Raw genomic sequence first — 14,941 nt, 5'->3', positions numbered from 1 at the left:
AATTGATCAAGGTCTTAAATGATCAACTAGTGGACACCCAAACTAAAGTGGAGACTTTAACTTCCTTGGAAAAAGATCTCAAATCCAAGGTGGAGTAGGCAGAGAAGACCGTGGCTGAGCGGAATGAGTCTCTTAGGGGGCTGGCTGAGGAGAACCAAAAGCAAACTCAAATCAACAAGTTGTTGACTGATCAGCTAGAGAAATTGACTCGTGAGAATGAGGAGCTAAAGCGAGAGAAAGAAGCCGATCTCGCTTGCTACGAGGAAATTTGTTTCAATTGCTTTTACCAGGTGTGGAAGCTGAACAAGCCTCTCAACCTCGACTTTCTCACAAAGGAGGCCAAGGCAGAAGAGCTTGCAAAATGTGAGGCAAAGGCTGCTGAGGAGGCAGCTAATCCTGCTGGTACCACACCTTTTTCCCCCACGCTATCATTCTGACCGGAAGAAGCGACTGATGTTGAGGAAGGTGTTGATCAACCTGAGTGACAACCTGACTAGGGAGCCCCATAACCGACCGGTGAGCTTCCATCCGACCAGAGAGCCTCCATCTGACCAGAGAGCCTTCATCCAACCAGCTAAATCCTTAGCATACTAGTAGACCTTTATTCTGTATTTTGCTACTGTACTTTTGCTCGTATGGCCGAGCTATGAACACTTTACTTTTTTAGACTTAATCATTTAAAAATTTTATTACATAGATGCCTTATATTTTCATATGAGTACTTAGTTTTCTAACTTAGAAATTCTAAACATTTCATAAGTTACTACTAAGCATGCTTTCTCACATTCTTATTGCTCTAACATTTTATGAGCATAGCGTTTTATTTACACACGAATAGTTGTTCTTAACTTAAAATTTTGAAAAAATTCCAAGTTAATTAAGCTTTGTAAAACAACTTTGTAAAACAAGTTAGCTTAACGGCCCTTTTGACTTCAAATATTTACAAGTCAGCCTGAAAACAAATATCTTTGCTCGTGTTCTTATTATTTGTGTTGAGTTGTATACCAGTATACCCTATGTGCCCCCCAAGTGATTGAGGGTTGAAAAATCCTTGATCACTTTCTACTTGATCGAATTTGTCCGAGCAGTTATTACTCGTGAAACACATTGAATATACAAAGGATATTTCCGCAGTTAACACTACAAAAACATGCAACTATTTAAACGTTGGTCATTCATCTGATGGATATCGACCAGTTGAACACTGCCCGGTACTTCCTTTAGAAATCCTTTTTTGTTTTAAGTTGTAATGACAGTTGAACACTACCAAAGCAAGAATAATCCACACATATGCAAAATTTGTAGCAAGATTCGACCGCGCTGCGCGTGATCTATTTTATTACTCGTAAAAAAAAAGGACAAAGTGTGTCTAATTACGAGTCTCAAACAAAATAAAATTGATCAAAATAACATGATTGGTTAGCAAATAGCCAGTTCACAAACAAACTTAAATAACAAGTTAAACACTTGAGACAAAGCTACTACTCTGTAAGCAGTATTTATTGATAATATTTCCTCAAGTGCTTGCCATTCCAATAGTTCCTGATCAGCTCTCCATTTAATCGAGCAAGTTTGTAAGTGCCGGGTGGAAAGACTTGCTCAATTTGATACGGTCCCTCCCAGTTTGGTCCTAGTACCCTAGCCGCCGGGTCTCTGATGAACACCTTTCTGAGGACCAAATCTCCGACCTGGAACTTTCGATCATTGACTTTGGAATTAAAATAGCGGGCCACCTTTTGCTGATGAGCAGAAACTCTCAAGCATGTTTTTTCTCGTCTCTCATCAAGGAAATCTAAAGATTCAACTAGGAACTGGTGATTCTCCTCCTTGTCGTACATGGTTCTTCGATGAGATGGTGGGTCTACTTCCACAGGTAACATGGCCTCATACCAATATGCCAAAGAAAAGGGGGTATGACCAGTTGATGTCCGGGCAGTAGTCCTGTATGACCAAAGGACTTCTGGTAACTCTTCTGCCCAAGCACCCTTAGCTTGCTCTAGACGCTTTTTTAAAGTATCCTTCAAAGTTTTATTTACGGCCTCAACTTTCCCATTGGCTTGCGGATGAGCTACCGAGGAGAAACTTTTCGTGATGCCATGTTTAGTGCAGAAATCGGTAAATAAGTCAGTATCGAACTGAGTGCCGTTATCAGAGACTATCTTTTTGGGCAGACCATAGCGACATATTATATTCTTAACCACAAAATCTAACACTTTCTTCGAGGTGATCGTTGTTAGTGGTTCAGCTTCGGTCCACTTGGTGAAATAATCCACAGCAACTACTGCAAACTGTACTCCTCCTTTCCCTTTGGGTAGTTTCCCGATCAGATCAATGCCCCATACTGCAAAAGACCACGGGCTCTACATTTTCTTCAAGACATTCGGAAGCGCCCTGGGTACTTTAGAAAATCTCTGGCATTGATCACACTTCTTCACGTACTCCATGGAATCTTCATTCATTGTAGGCCAGAAAAATCCTTGCCGCAAAATATTTTTAGATAGACTCTGCCCCCCAGCATGATCTCCACAGAACCCCTCGTGCACTTCAGATAATAAGTTTTTTGACTGGTTGGGTGCTATGCACCTGAGTAGAGGCAAAGAGTACCCTCTTCTATACAGCACCCCATCCATCATAATGTACCTAGCAGCTTGCCTCATAATCTTCTTTGCTTCATTACGATCATCTGGGAGGATTCCTTGCTCAAGGTAAGCAATGATGGGTGTCATCCAAGTGTCAACTATTGTGATGGGCATGGATTCTTGTTCATTAATGCTCAGCTCCGCCAAGTATTCCACCGGTACTATGTTCAGAGTTTCAGCATCTTTCGCACTAGCTAGTTTTGCTAGAGCGTCTGCATTAGAGTTCTGCTCCCGTGGTACACACTTAATGGTGTACTCCTCGAATTGTGCTAGCAGATCCTTGGTCTTATTTAAGTATGCCATCATGCGTAGGCCCCTTGCCTGATATTCCCCCAAGACTTGGTAGACCACCAATTGAGAATCACTGTTCACTTCCACCGACCGGGCACGCACATCTCTAGCCAAGCGCAAGCCTGCTAGGAGGGCTTCATACTCCGCCTCATTATTAGAAGCATTAAATCTGAATCTCAGCGCACAATGAATTCAGTGCTTCTCTGGCATGACCAATATAATTCCAGCTCCTGAATGATGCTCGTTCGACAACCCGTCAACAAAAAGTTGCCAAGTAGGAAGTTCCTCTTTCTGCTTAGTGACACGCTCTTGCTGGTCTGGAACACCAGCGATCCCAGTATATTCAGCAATGAAATCCACCAAAGCTTGACCTTTAATAGCAGATCTTGGTTGGTACTTAATTTTGAATTGGCCCAATTCAACCGCCCATTTAAGTAGCCGACCAGATGACTCCGGCTTCTGCAAGACTTGACGTAGGGGCTGGTCGGTAAGGACTTTAATGGGGTGTGCCTGGAAGTACGGCCGCAACTTACGTGATGCAAGTACCAAGAAATACGCCATTTTCTCGATCATGGGATATTGGGATTCTGCTCCTATCAATCGCTTGCTAACATAGTACACCGGCTGCTGCACTTTATCTTATTCTCGTACTAAGGCAGCACTAACAGCGTGCTCCGTGACTGCTAGGTACATAAAGAGGTCTTCTCCATCAACTGGCTTCGAAAGAACAAGAGGTTGGGCCAAGTGTTCCTTTATGGATTGGAAAGCCTGCTCACATTCTACTGTCCTATTCAAACTTCTTGCTCCCTCTAAGCAGGTTAAAAAACGGGACACACTTGTCCGTTGATTTAGAGATGAACCTACTTAGAGCTGCAATCCACCCAGTTAAGCTTTGCACATCTTTAATTCTGGCCGGAGACTTCATTTCTGCGAGAGCCCTTATCTTTTCTGGATTCGCCTCTATTCCTCGGGAGTTCACAATAAACCCAAGAAATTTTCCAGAACTTACTCCAAATGAGCACTTGAGGGGGCTCAACTTCATGTTGTACTTTCTCAGTATTGCAAAGCACTCCTCCAAGTCTCGTACATGTCCTTCAGCTTCCTTTGACTTTACCAGCATATCGTCTATGTACACCTTCATGCTCTTGCCGATTAAGTCATGGAACATACCATTTACCAAACGCTGGTAGGTAGCTCCGGCGTTATTCAATCCAAAGGGAATAACTTTGTAGCAGTACAACCCTTTGTCTGTTCGGAAGCTGGTATGCTCTACATCAGGAGGATGCATGCTAATCTGGTTATACCCCGAATACGCATCCATAAAGGACAATGTTTCATGACCAGAGGTTGCATCCACCAACTGGTCTATTCTCGGCAAAGGAAAGCAGTTCTTTGGGCATGGTTTGTTCAGGTCGGTAAAGTCCACACAAGTCCTCCATTTTCCATTGGGTTTGGGCACTAACACTGGGTTTGAAACCCAAGCGGGGTAATATGCTTCCCTTATAAACCCATTCTCCTTTAGCCGCTCTACCTCCTCCTTGAGAGCCTTTGCTCGATCTTTGTCAAGCAATCTTCTCTTTTGCTGCACTGCTGGATAGCTTTCATCCACATTGAGCACGTGGCTGATCACAGTTGGTGAGATACCCACCATATCATTGTGAGACCAGGCGAAGACATCTTGATTCCTTCGCAAAAATTCTATCAGCTGTGCTCTCACTTCTGCCTTCAACTTTTTTCCAACCTTGACTCCTCTGGTCGGATCATTCTCATCTATTGGGACCTCCTCTAACTCCTCAGATGGTCCCACATCACTTTCATAATCCCCAAAGCGAGGATCAAAGTCCCTTCTCTCGCTTTGGGCAACACCCTATTTGGTGACTTCATCACCGGATGGGGCTTTTTGTTCTCTTAAACCAAGAGTGCTTTCTTGGCCAAACTCCTCTAACATCTCTTCCTGATCGGTTACAACTGAAAAACTTAGGTCGACATCCATCTCGTCTACCTCCTCTCTCTCGGCACATACAATCATGTTGTTCTCCTTGGCCCCCTTCCTTGCTTTAGCTACCGAGGCATTATAGCATTCCTTAGCCTCTCTTTGGTCTCCTCGGACGCAACCTAAGCCTGTACTGGTCGGGAACTTCATGGAAAGGTGGCATATTGAGACTGTCGCATGCAAGGTTGTGAGTAGTGGTCGACCAATATCCACATTGTAGGCGGACGGGCAGTCGACAATCAAAAACTTAGTCATCACTGTCTCATGTTTGGGAGCCTCCCCTGTTGTGACTGGCAACTTGATTGTTCTAGCTGGTGACAATCCTTCTCCAGTAAACCCATAAATGACTTGAGAGCATGGCTTCAAGTCATTGATAGATAGCTTCATCCTCTCAAAGGATGACTTGTAAATAATGTTCACTGAACTCCCCGTGTCAATGAAACACCTCTTCACCTTCATATTCGCAATTTGGACTGTCACGACGAGAGGGTCATTATGAGGATACCTCACATGTCGAGCATCATCTTCAGTGAAAGTGAGGGACTCACTTTCGTATCGTGGGTTCTTCAGTGGCCGCTCCTCCACAGCCATAACTTCGGAGGTTGATGCTGCATCCAACTCATGATGAAGGGTACGAGCATACCTCTCCCTTGCCTTGTTGCTGTCTCCAGCCAGATGTGGACCTCCACATATGGTGTCTAAAGTGAGGTCCACAGGCTCAGGTTGCAAAGGTGGGGATCGTTGCCGCTTGAACCCAGGGTTGTTGTTGCTTCCTTCTCCCTGGGTCTTCTCTGCTCGATACTTCTTCAGTTTCCCCGACCGGAGGAGAAACTCTATCTCATCCTTGAGATGATTGCACTCATTCGTGTCGTGACCATAGTCCCCATGGAAGCGAAAGAACTTGTTCATATCTCTCTTACTCATCTCCTTCTTGATTGGTGGGGGTTTCCAATAGGGGACCTCTTGATGACTTGCCAAATATATCTCCGCTCGGCTCGCAGAAAGAGTGGTGTAATTGTTGAACCGAGGTTCATACTTAGTTGGCTTGTCGTTTGATCCGGACTTAGCCTTCTTTTCATTGTGGCGGTCAGGCCCGTTATTCCCACGTTTCTTACCACCACTTTGCTCATTTCCACCATTCTTGGGAGGATCAGTCGATCCGCTCGGATTGTTCAGGCCCTTCTCTCCCTTCTCAATTGCATCATCCAATTTCATGTACTTGTCTGCCCGGTCCAGGAATTGTTGTAATGTTGAAATTGGATTGCGATGAATGTTGTCCCACAAAGGACTCCGATAGATAATGCCAGACGAAATTGCCACCATCTTCCCCTCATCTCCAACTGCAATAGCTCGGTTAGCTTCTCTCATGAACCTTTGTATGTAGTTCTTGAGAGACTCATCCTTTCCTTGTTTAATATCCGCCAAGTGATTGGCGTAAACAGGAGGGGTCCGAGCAGCACTAAACTGCCTGCAAATCTCCTTTCTAAAACTTTCCCAAGAAGTGATAGAGTTAGGCTTAAACCTCCAATACCACTCTTGGGCAGTGTCGGACAATGTAGTAAGGAAGACTCTGCACCGATAGTCATCACTTACTCTGAGCAACTCCATCTGATCTTCGAATTTCCCCACGTGCCTTATTGGATATGCCTTTTCTGTATAAACTGGCAGTACTTGTGCTTTATACTTTGCTGGTGGCTGGGCTGCTCTAATTCGAGCACAGAACGGGATGCCACTCCTGTGGTCTACTGGATCAATTGCAGAGGGTCGTTTCAATAGACCTTGAACTGCTGCTTTCAGAGCATCAAGCTGGGCTTAGATGCTTGGGGCCATTGCTCGGGACTCATTTTCGGGACCGCCTGGTCGGGCGCTCCTATCCGGCAGACCATCATCAAGTATTTCTACTTGACTAGTAGGCCGCGATTGGATCTCGCCCTTCGACCGGGACTGTCCTTCTCTTATCAGCAATGACGTCTCTTAAATCCTTCTGAGTGGTATGCTTTCCTAACCGATCGAACACCGTACTCCAAGTTTTTTCGGAAGGCTTGCCATGCGGAACATGCTCCTTGCCACTGTGCTGGTTGGGATGCAGTGGTGGCCTTCATGTTTGAGCTGGGTGATCTTTTCCTCCTCGATGGTTGTTACCATTCTTCTCCTTCGACTGGTCAGTGTGATGACTATCAGCTTCATCACAATCATGCCCATCTTTGAAGTCAGAAGTTTCTTTACGTCGAGGAGCTTTATTTTGCTCCTGCTCAGGTGGAGTTTTCTTGTTACCTGATTTATGACTTCCAGACTTAGAAGTCTCTGATCGGTGGCTCCTTGAGGGGGTTCTGGAGTTCCCCCTTTGAGTTGAGGCACTGCCCGACCGGATTCCATCTTCTTCCCGACCAGGTGGGTTACTACCACTCCTGTTTGGCCCTCGAGAATTGGGTCTTTCAGTGTTCTTACGACCAGCTTCTGTGGCCCTTGCTCCTGGGGTGGCTGCTCCTCTTGCTGCAGCTTGGGCATTGGCCCGGGTCAGCTGCGTAGCTGCCTCCAGAGTGAGTGCAACCTCGCGATGTCGCCTATCGGCCTCCTCCTGCTGTCGTCGAATCTTCTCACTCCTAGCATCCATTTCCCGTCTTTGCTGCTCAAATGCAGCCTTCTGCCTGGCCATTTCTTCAGCAAACGCCTCCTGTCTGGCGTTGAATTGTGCCATCTCCTCCTTGAAGGCCCCCATGGTTTCCTGAAGTTCTTCAACTTCTGGAGTCACATCCTCGAGAATGACTCTAGGCTCAGTCTCACGGTCTTGTGGGCCAGGACCTTCTGATCTGGCAGGTTCTTTAGAGGAACCTGTCTTCTTGGAGGGCGCATTGGTACTCTTAGGTGCCATAATACTTCAGGGACTGGCTATCTTTCTTTTCAGGCTCTCAATGAAAGAACCAAAATGTTGACCGCATTTTTGCTGCTCGAATGCAGCCTTCTACCTGGCCATTTCTTCAGCAAACGCCTCCTGTCTGGCGTTGAATTTTTCCATCTCCTTCTGGAAGGCCCCCATGGCTTCCTGCAGTTCTTCAACTTCTGAAGTCACATCCTCGAGCACGACTCTAGGCTCAGTCTCACGGTCTTGTGGGCCAGGACCTTCTGATCTGGCAGGCTCTATAGAGGAGCCTGTATTCTTGGAGGCCGCATTGGTGCTCTTAGGCGCCATAATACTTCAGGGACCATCTGTCTTTCTCTTCAGGCTCTCAATGAAAGCACCAAAATGTTGACCGCGTTTTTGGCCAACGACGTTTAGACGTCAAAAACAACAAAAACCTTCAAGAGAAATAAACGACACAGATGATTTTTATAGTGGTTCAGCCCCAATGTGTTGGTAATAGCCTAATCCACTTAGATTTGTGATTATAGATCTGCACTCAAGATCAGATGAACCTGAGTCAACTGAGTTTCTTCAGTGTAGATTACAAGAATACAAGAATTCTCTCAAATACAAGTACTCTCTCTCTCTAGGAAATCCAGAATTCGAATCAAAAGTTCCCAAAAGTCCTCTTTATGATGCCATAAGCCTTGTATTTATAGGCTCAGGATCGTACAAATGATATCCCTCATAATCGGGATATTTGTCTATTCTCATTATATTTAATTTACAATAATATTCAAAATATAACAGTATACAATATTCATGGGATAAACTGAGAGATTCCCGCGCAAGCCAAGACCGATTCTTGTTGAAGCCGTTTTTGGGATCTCTTGCATAGCCCTACTTTGTCTAGTCGATCCATATCACACTCAGGCTGGTCGACCACACCTTCACTCGTTAGACATGCACCTGACTGGGCAGACATGTACTTGACTAGACAGACATGCACTTGGCTGGGCAGACATGGTCATGACTGATCGGCCAAGGTCATTCCTGGCCGGCCAAGGTCATGACTTGGCGGACAAAGTCATGCCTGGGCGGACAAGGTCATGCCTAGGCAGACAAACATGTGACTGGGCGGACAAGGTCATGCCTGGGCAGTCAACCTGTGACTGGGCGGACAAGGTCATGCTTGGGCAGTCAACCTGTGACTGGGCGGACAAGGTCATGCTTGGGCAGTCAACTTGTGACTGGTCGGACAAGGTCATGCCAGGTCAGTCATGACACTTCTCAGGCCAGTCAAAATTCTTCACTGGTCTACCAGGTCACTCCTAAGCCAGGTCACCCAACCATTCCTTGCCATTTGTCATTTCTATTGCCACGTCATCGTTTTCAAATTTTGGGGATAACAAAGGCAACTGACAAGTGCATCCCATTCTTTAACATACTTCAAAGAGGTCAGAGGTTTGAATGGATGGAGGAGTGTGGATAGGCATTCCAATAGTTGAAGGCGTACATGGAAAACCCATCTATCTTGTCAATGCCCATAGACGGAGAGCCTCTCCTACTCTACATGGTTGTCTCAGAGAATGCCATTAGCGTCCAACACCTCATGTACTATGTAAGCAAAAGACTCCTCGGAGCGGAGTCTAGATACTCACTCATGGAGAAGTTGACCTTTTACCTAATGGTAGCTTCTCGAATGCTAAGGCCATCAAGGTCCTCACAAACCATCCCTTACAACATGTCCTCTAAAAGCCAGAGTCATCTAGGAGACTCCTGAAGTGGTCAGTTGAACTTAGTCAGTTTGACATTACTTATTACCCGAGAACTGCCGTAAAGTGATAGACAATGGCAGATTTCTTTGCTGAGTGCACGGGAATCCACGAGAGACTTGGGGACGCCCCAGTGGTTGGGCCCACATAGAGGCTATACATAGATGGATCGTTGAATGAAAATGGTGTCAGAGCAGGCCTCATTTTGGTATCCCCTGAGGGGCACAGGGTTCACAGCACCCTGAGATTTGGGTTTGACGCCTCAAATAATGAAGCAGAGTATAAGGCACTTATTGTTGGGCTCCGAGTAGCACTTGAGCTCAAGGGCACGAGCCTTGATATTTTTAGTGACTCGCATCTTGTAGTTAATCAGGTACTCAGAGAGTACCAAGCCCGTGGAACAAAAATGGTAGCTTACGTGGCAAAGACCCAAGAATTGATACACAGCTTCAAAAAAAATCACCATTCGACAAATGGCATAGGAACAGAACTCTAACGCTAATGCCTTGGACAAGCTTGTGTTGGAAAAACATTCAGAGCACGTAGTAGAATTGGTGTGGTGGACCCATTGTTTTTATTTGAAACAACAACAATAAAAAAATTTCATCACTCATATAAACAATTTATATGAACAAGAAAACATCCAGAAACATTAACATACAATATTATTAATCATGGAAGATATATATATATAAATATATAATATATTTATATATATCTTATAAACACATAAACATATGAATATTCAAGAACATGAACATTTACCTCTTGAAGCCTACCAAGTGTCATTGAGTCTTTTCGTATATTTATCGATCTTCCTATCCAAAGCTTTAAGCACTCAAACCACGATCTTCCAGAGTGTTTTCTACACCTCAAGATGTGTGTGGGCACATAGAGAACATGGGTTTGAAATTTTAGGAATAACAAGTATTTCTCAACACATGAGAACTTGGATTATGGTCTGAGAATGACTAGAATAAAGAAGAAGAAAGAAAGAGATCTTGTGTGACAAAAATTCTGAGAATTATTCTGAATTGGGTTGTTTCACTATTGTGTATTGTGTGTCTTTCTCTTCTTTTTCTATATCAAATATAAAGAGATTTATATTACTCTATTATTCCTAATAATAATAGTAATATAATTATAATATCATAATGATGATAGGATTTTATTTAGGTAAATATGTAACTTACCAAATTTGAAAAAACTATTTTCAAATTATTAATTAAATAAATAAATAAAATAAAAACAACACTGATACAATATAAGTGTAGTCATACACACATGGCACAGTCTTTGGACTGTGTCATGCGTGGACTGTAATATCCTTTTCAGGGATATTGTATTTTTCTTTATTTAATTATTTAATTAAAATCAATTTTCCACAAAATAAGGTATTTATCTTTTCAAGAAAAAGATGACAACTATATTTCAAATTTTAAATTTTAAATTCAAAATTCAAATTGATGATCATCATTATCATCATCTTTTAAAATTAAATAAATCAAAAACTATTTTGGACTTACCAATTTTATTTTCTCTCACTCAAATAAAATTAATTTATTTATTTATATATATGAATTAAAAAAATTTATATATTTAAATTAATAAATATATTTTCAAAAATTAATAATTATTTTCAAATTAATTATTCAACCTCAATTATCATATAATTGCATACTTGACCCGAAGAATAAAATTCTTCTCAAATTCCCAAATTACAGTTATACCTTTGTATCAACTCTTACCTTAGCCACCCTGGGGACCTATGGACCTATAATATCAAGCTCCAATAAATATTAGATTATTAATCAAAGCTCTTTGATTAAATAATCATATTTATTAATCTCATGATTACTCCACTATAAATATGAGATTGGACTCTTGATAATTATAGACATATATTTACTGAGTACTTTATTTAAGAATAAAGTGTCCATTGATATAATCATTACATACAATGTTAATCCTCTACTAATGGTTCATAATTAAAAGGGAATAAAATTACGGTTTTACCTTTTTAGCTATATCTTGTTCCTAGAGTACCATTGACTTTACAAGTGAAGGTTGTGTCACAACAAGTTTGTGAAGTGTGCGCTCATAACCTTTTCAGTTCCAAAAGCCAACCCAATTGGGAACCATTATTCAATCTATAAGAAGGTATAGATTCCACATCTGTTAAACTATGTCCCCAGCCATATACCTCATTGAGTCCCCAAAATAATTGTTCTTAGCCTGATCATTCTGACAAATCTTAACGCATGAATCAAAGGATGAGATGACATATATAGGAGTTCATAGCAACCTCAAGATTAATATCATCGTGTATATGATCATCATTTGATGTGTTTGATTAATACTATGTAACGGTGTTTAAACAAGTATTAACAAATCACATCAGGTCCATTTCTACATACTCTCAGCATGCAAAGTACCTCCACTAAAGTGTCCTACTACACTATTAACCCGGATCTAGGTCACATGTAGTCATAATACTAGTGGACCGTACTAGCAGTAATTAATATAAAGATTCCATAACTTTATTTTACTGCGAACTATTTTAAGTTTATTATCTTAATCTCGATCCTCTCATACAAATATGAGATTAAGACCACATAGATAAACTTTGGAATTTTCTAAAATCTACTTAATATTATCAATATAATATTGAACATAGTCTATATATATAATAATTCAATTCAATTATTTATTTCATTTAAAATATTTGTCAACTACAATTGCTTTAAGGGCACTATCCCAACAGCTTGCAACCACCAAGGATGCTGAACTGATCAATGTAGTCCCCATTGACTACTTGGCTGCTTCGAGCATCTCAGCTCCCGAGGAAGTGGAAGGAGTCCAACCCCAGAACGGTTGGATGGAGCCCATACTGAAATATCTTTTCAACGGGGAATTACCGTAGGATAAGAAAGCAACTCGGAAGCTGTTTTACCAGATGCCTTGGTATGTTATCATGGATGGCTAACTGTATAGGCGAGGATATTTGTTTCCCTTGTTCCTACGTATGTCCAGGCAAGAAGCCAATCTGATACTCCGAGAAGTACATGAGGGCTTTTGCGGAGACCATGTTGGGGGGCAGAGACTCACCAAGAAGATCTCGAGACAAGGATACTCTTGGCCCAACATGAACTGAGATGCGATGGACTATGTCAAGAAGTGTGAAAAGTGCCAACGCTTCGCCAATATACCTCGAGATCCTCCAAATGACCTCACCCAGATGACTAGTCCTTAGCCCTTTGCTGTCTGGGGCATTGACCTTATCGGGTCATTTCCCACGGGAAAAGGAGGAGTAAAGTATGCAATAGTGGCAGTTGACTACTTCACGAAGTGGGTCCAGGCCTAGCCACTCGCTAAAATATTTTCCAAGAAGGTATTGGACTTCTTCATCAAGAACATCGTTTGCCGCTACGGGCTCCCAAGGAAGATAGTATCCGACAACGGCCTGCAGTTTGACAGCGAGTTGTTCACAGACTTTTGTCAGTGGCACGAGGTTATGAAGAGCTTTTCCTCTGTGGCCCACCCGCAGGCAAACAGGCAGGTGGAAGCAGTCAACAAGACGCTCAAAGCCACCTTAAAGAAAAGACTTGAACATGCCAAATGTGCTTGGCCCTCGGAGCTGCCTAGGACATTTTGGAGTTACCGCACCACTGCCAGGACCTGGACTGCTCACTCGCTATTCTCTATGGCCTATGGGTATGAGGCCATGCACTTGTTTGAAGCAGCAATCTCCACGCACTGACGAGATATGTATGATTTGACCACAAACAACGCTTTACTCCGAGAGTCCCTAGACCTTATGGAGGAGCTCCATGAAGCTTCTTAGCTTCGACTAGCGTCCTACCAGCAGAAAGTAGCCAAATATTTCAACTCTAAAGTGAAGGATAGAAAGTTTGGGTCGGAGACCTAGTGTTACGAAGAGTCTTCTTAGCCACCCGAGACCTCGGTGCGGTAGTGCTAAGACCTAACTAGGAGAGCCCATACCAAGTTGAGAGCGTTTTATGTCCGGGGACATACAAATTAGCCCGACTGAATGGGGGAATTGATACCCCACACCTGGAATGTCGAGCATCTTCGCCGATATTACCAGTGATATGAGCAGTAAATTTATTAACTTTTGAAATCTTCTTTTAGCCTCCGAGCACAATTAATGGAAACAGTGTACACAAACACACAGTAATTTTTTTTAGAATCTGCTTATATTTGTTAGTGTCTTTATTCTGTATGTACTACTTGTAGAGCACCTGCTCGCTGGCCTGGACAAGTAAACGCAGACTAGTTTCAACATCGATGGATCTTCCAACGAGAATGGATCGGGGGCATAATTCATTTTGATCACCCCGACGGGAAATCTCTTTCATTCAGCGTTACAGTTTGGTTTTGAAGTGTCGAATAATGAGGCTGAGTATGAAGCACTAATAGCAGGTCTCTGGATAGCCTCTGAGCTTAAGGCAAAGGCCATCCACTGCTATAATGATTCACAATTAGTCTTTAACCAAGTCTTAGGTGAATATCAGGCTCGTGGCATTAAAATGGCAGCCTATCTGGAGAAAGTTAAGGTGACATTCATGGAGTTTGAATTCTACACCATAGAACAAGTTCCGTGAGAGAAAAATTCAAATACGGTTGCCCTGGCAAGGCTCGCCACGACCAAAGAAGCTGACACGCTTAATGTGGTGTCGGTCGAATTCTTACCGGTCCCAAGTATAACCGAGCACAAAGGAGAAGATGTCAACATGATCGACTCGCAACCTACATGGATGACCCCCATAATTGACTACCTTGAAATCGAAAGTCTCCTAGCTGAATGGAACGAGGCTAGGAAACTTATATACAAAATACCAAGATACACCATCTTAGAAGGAAAATTGTACAGAAGAGGGTATTACATGCCACTACTTAGGTGTGTAACTTCGCTCGAGGCAAGGAAAATTTTAGAGGAAATCCATGAGGGATTTTGTGGAGCCCACACCGGGGGGGCATCATCTGTCGAAAAAGATGATTAGGCAAGGATAATTCTAGCCTACAGTTAAAGCAGACTTGTTTGAATATGTTAAGCGGTGTGACAAGTGTCAACGATTTGCTTCGATACCGCGAGCTCCACCCAACGAGCTTACCATGACGGGCTCTCCATGGCCATTTGCGGTATGGGGGATCGACCTCATAGGCTTCTTGCCAATTGGGAAATGAGGAGTAAAATATGCGGTAGTCGTTGTTGATTATTTCACAAAGTGGACCAAAGTTGAACCTCTAGCTACCATCACCTCAAAAAAAGTTCTGGATTTTGTGGTGAAGAGTAAAATCTGTAGGTACGGCATGCCTAGGATGATCGTATCGAATAATGGGACCCAATTTGATAGTGATATGTTCACACATTTCTATG

This window comes from Humulus lupulus, chromosome X, assembly GCF_963169125.1.
Source record: "Humulus lupulus chromosome X, drHumLupu1.1, whole genome shotgun sequence".
Classification (NCBI taxonomy): Eukaryota; Viridiplantae; Streptophyta; class Magnoliopsida; order Rosales; family Cannabaceae; genus Humulus; species Humulus lupulus.
Note: the sequence above shows the minus strand (reverse complement) of the source record.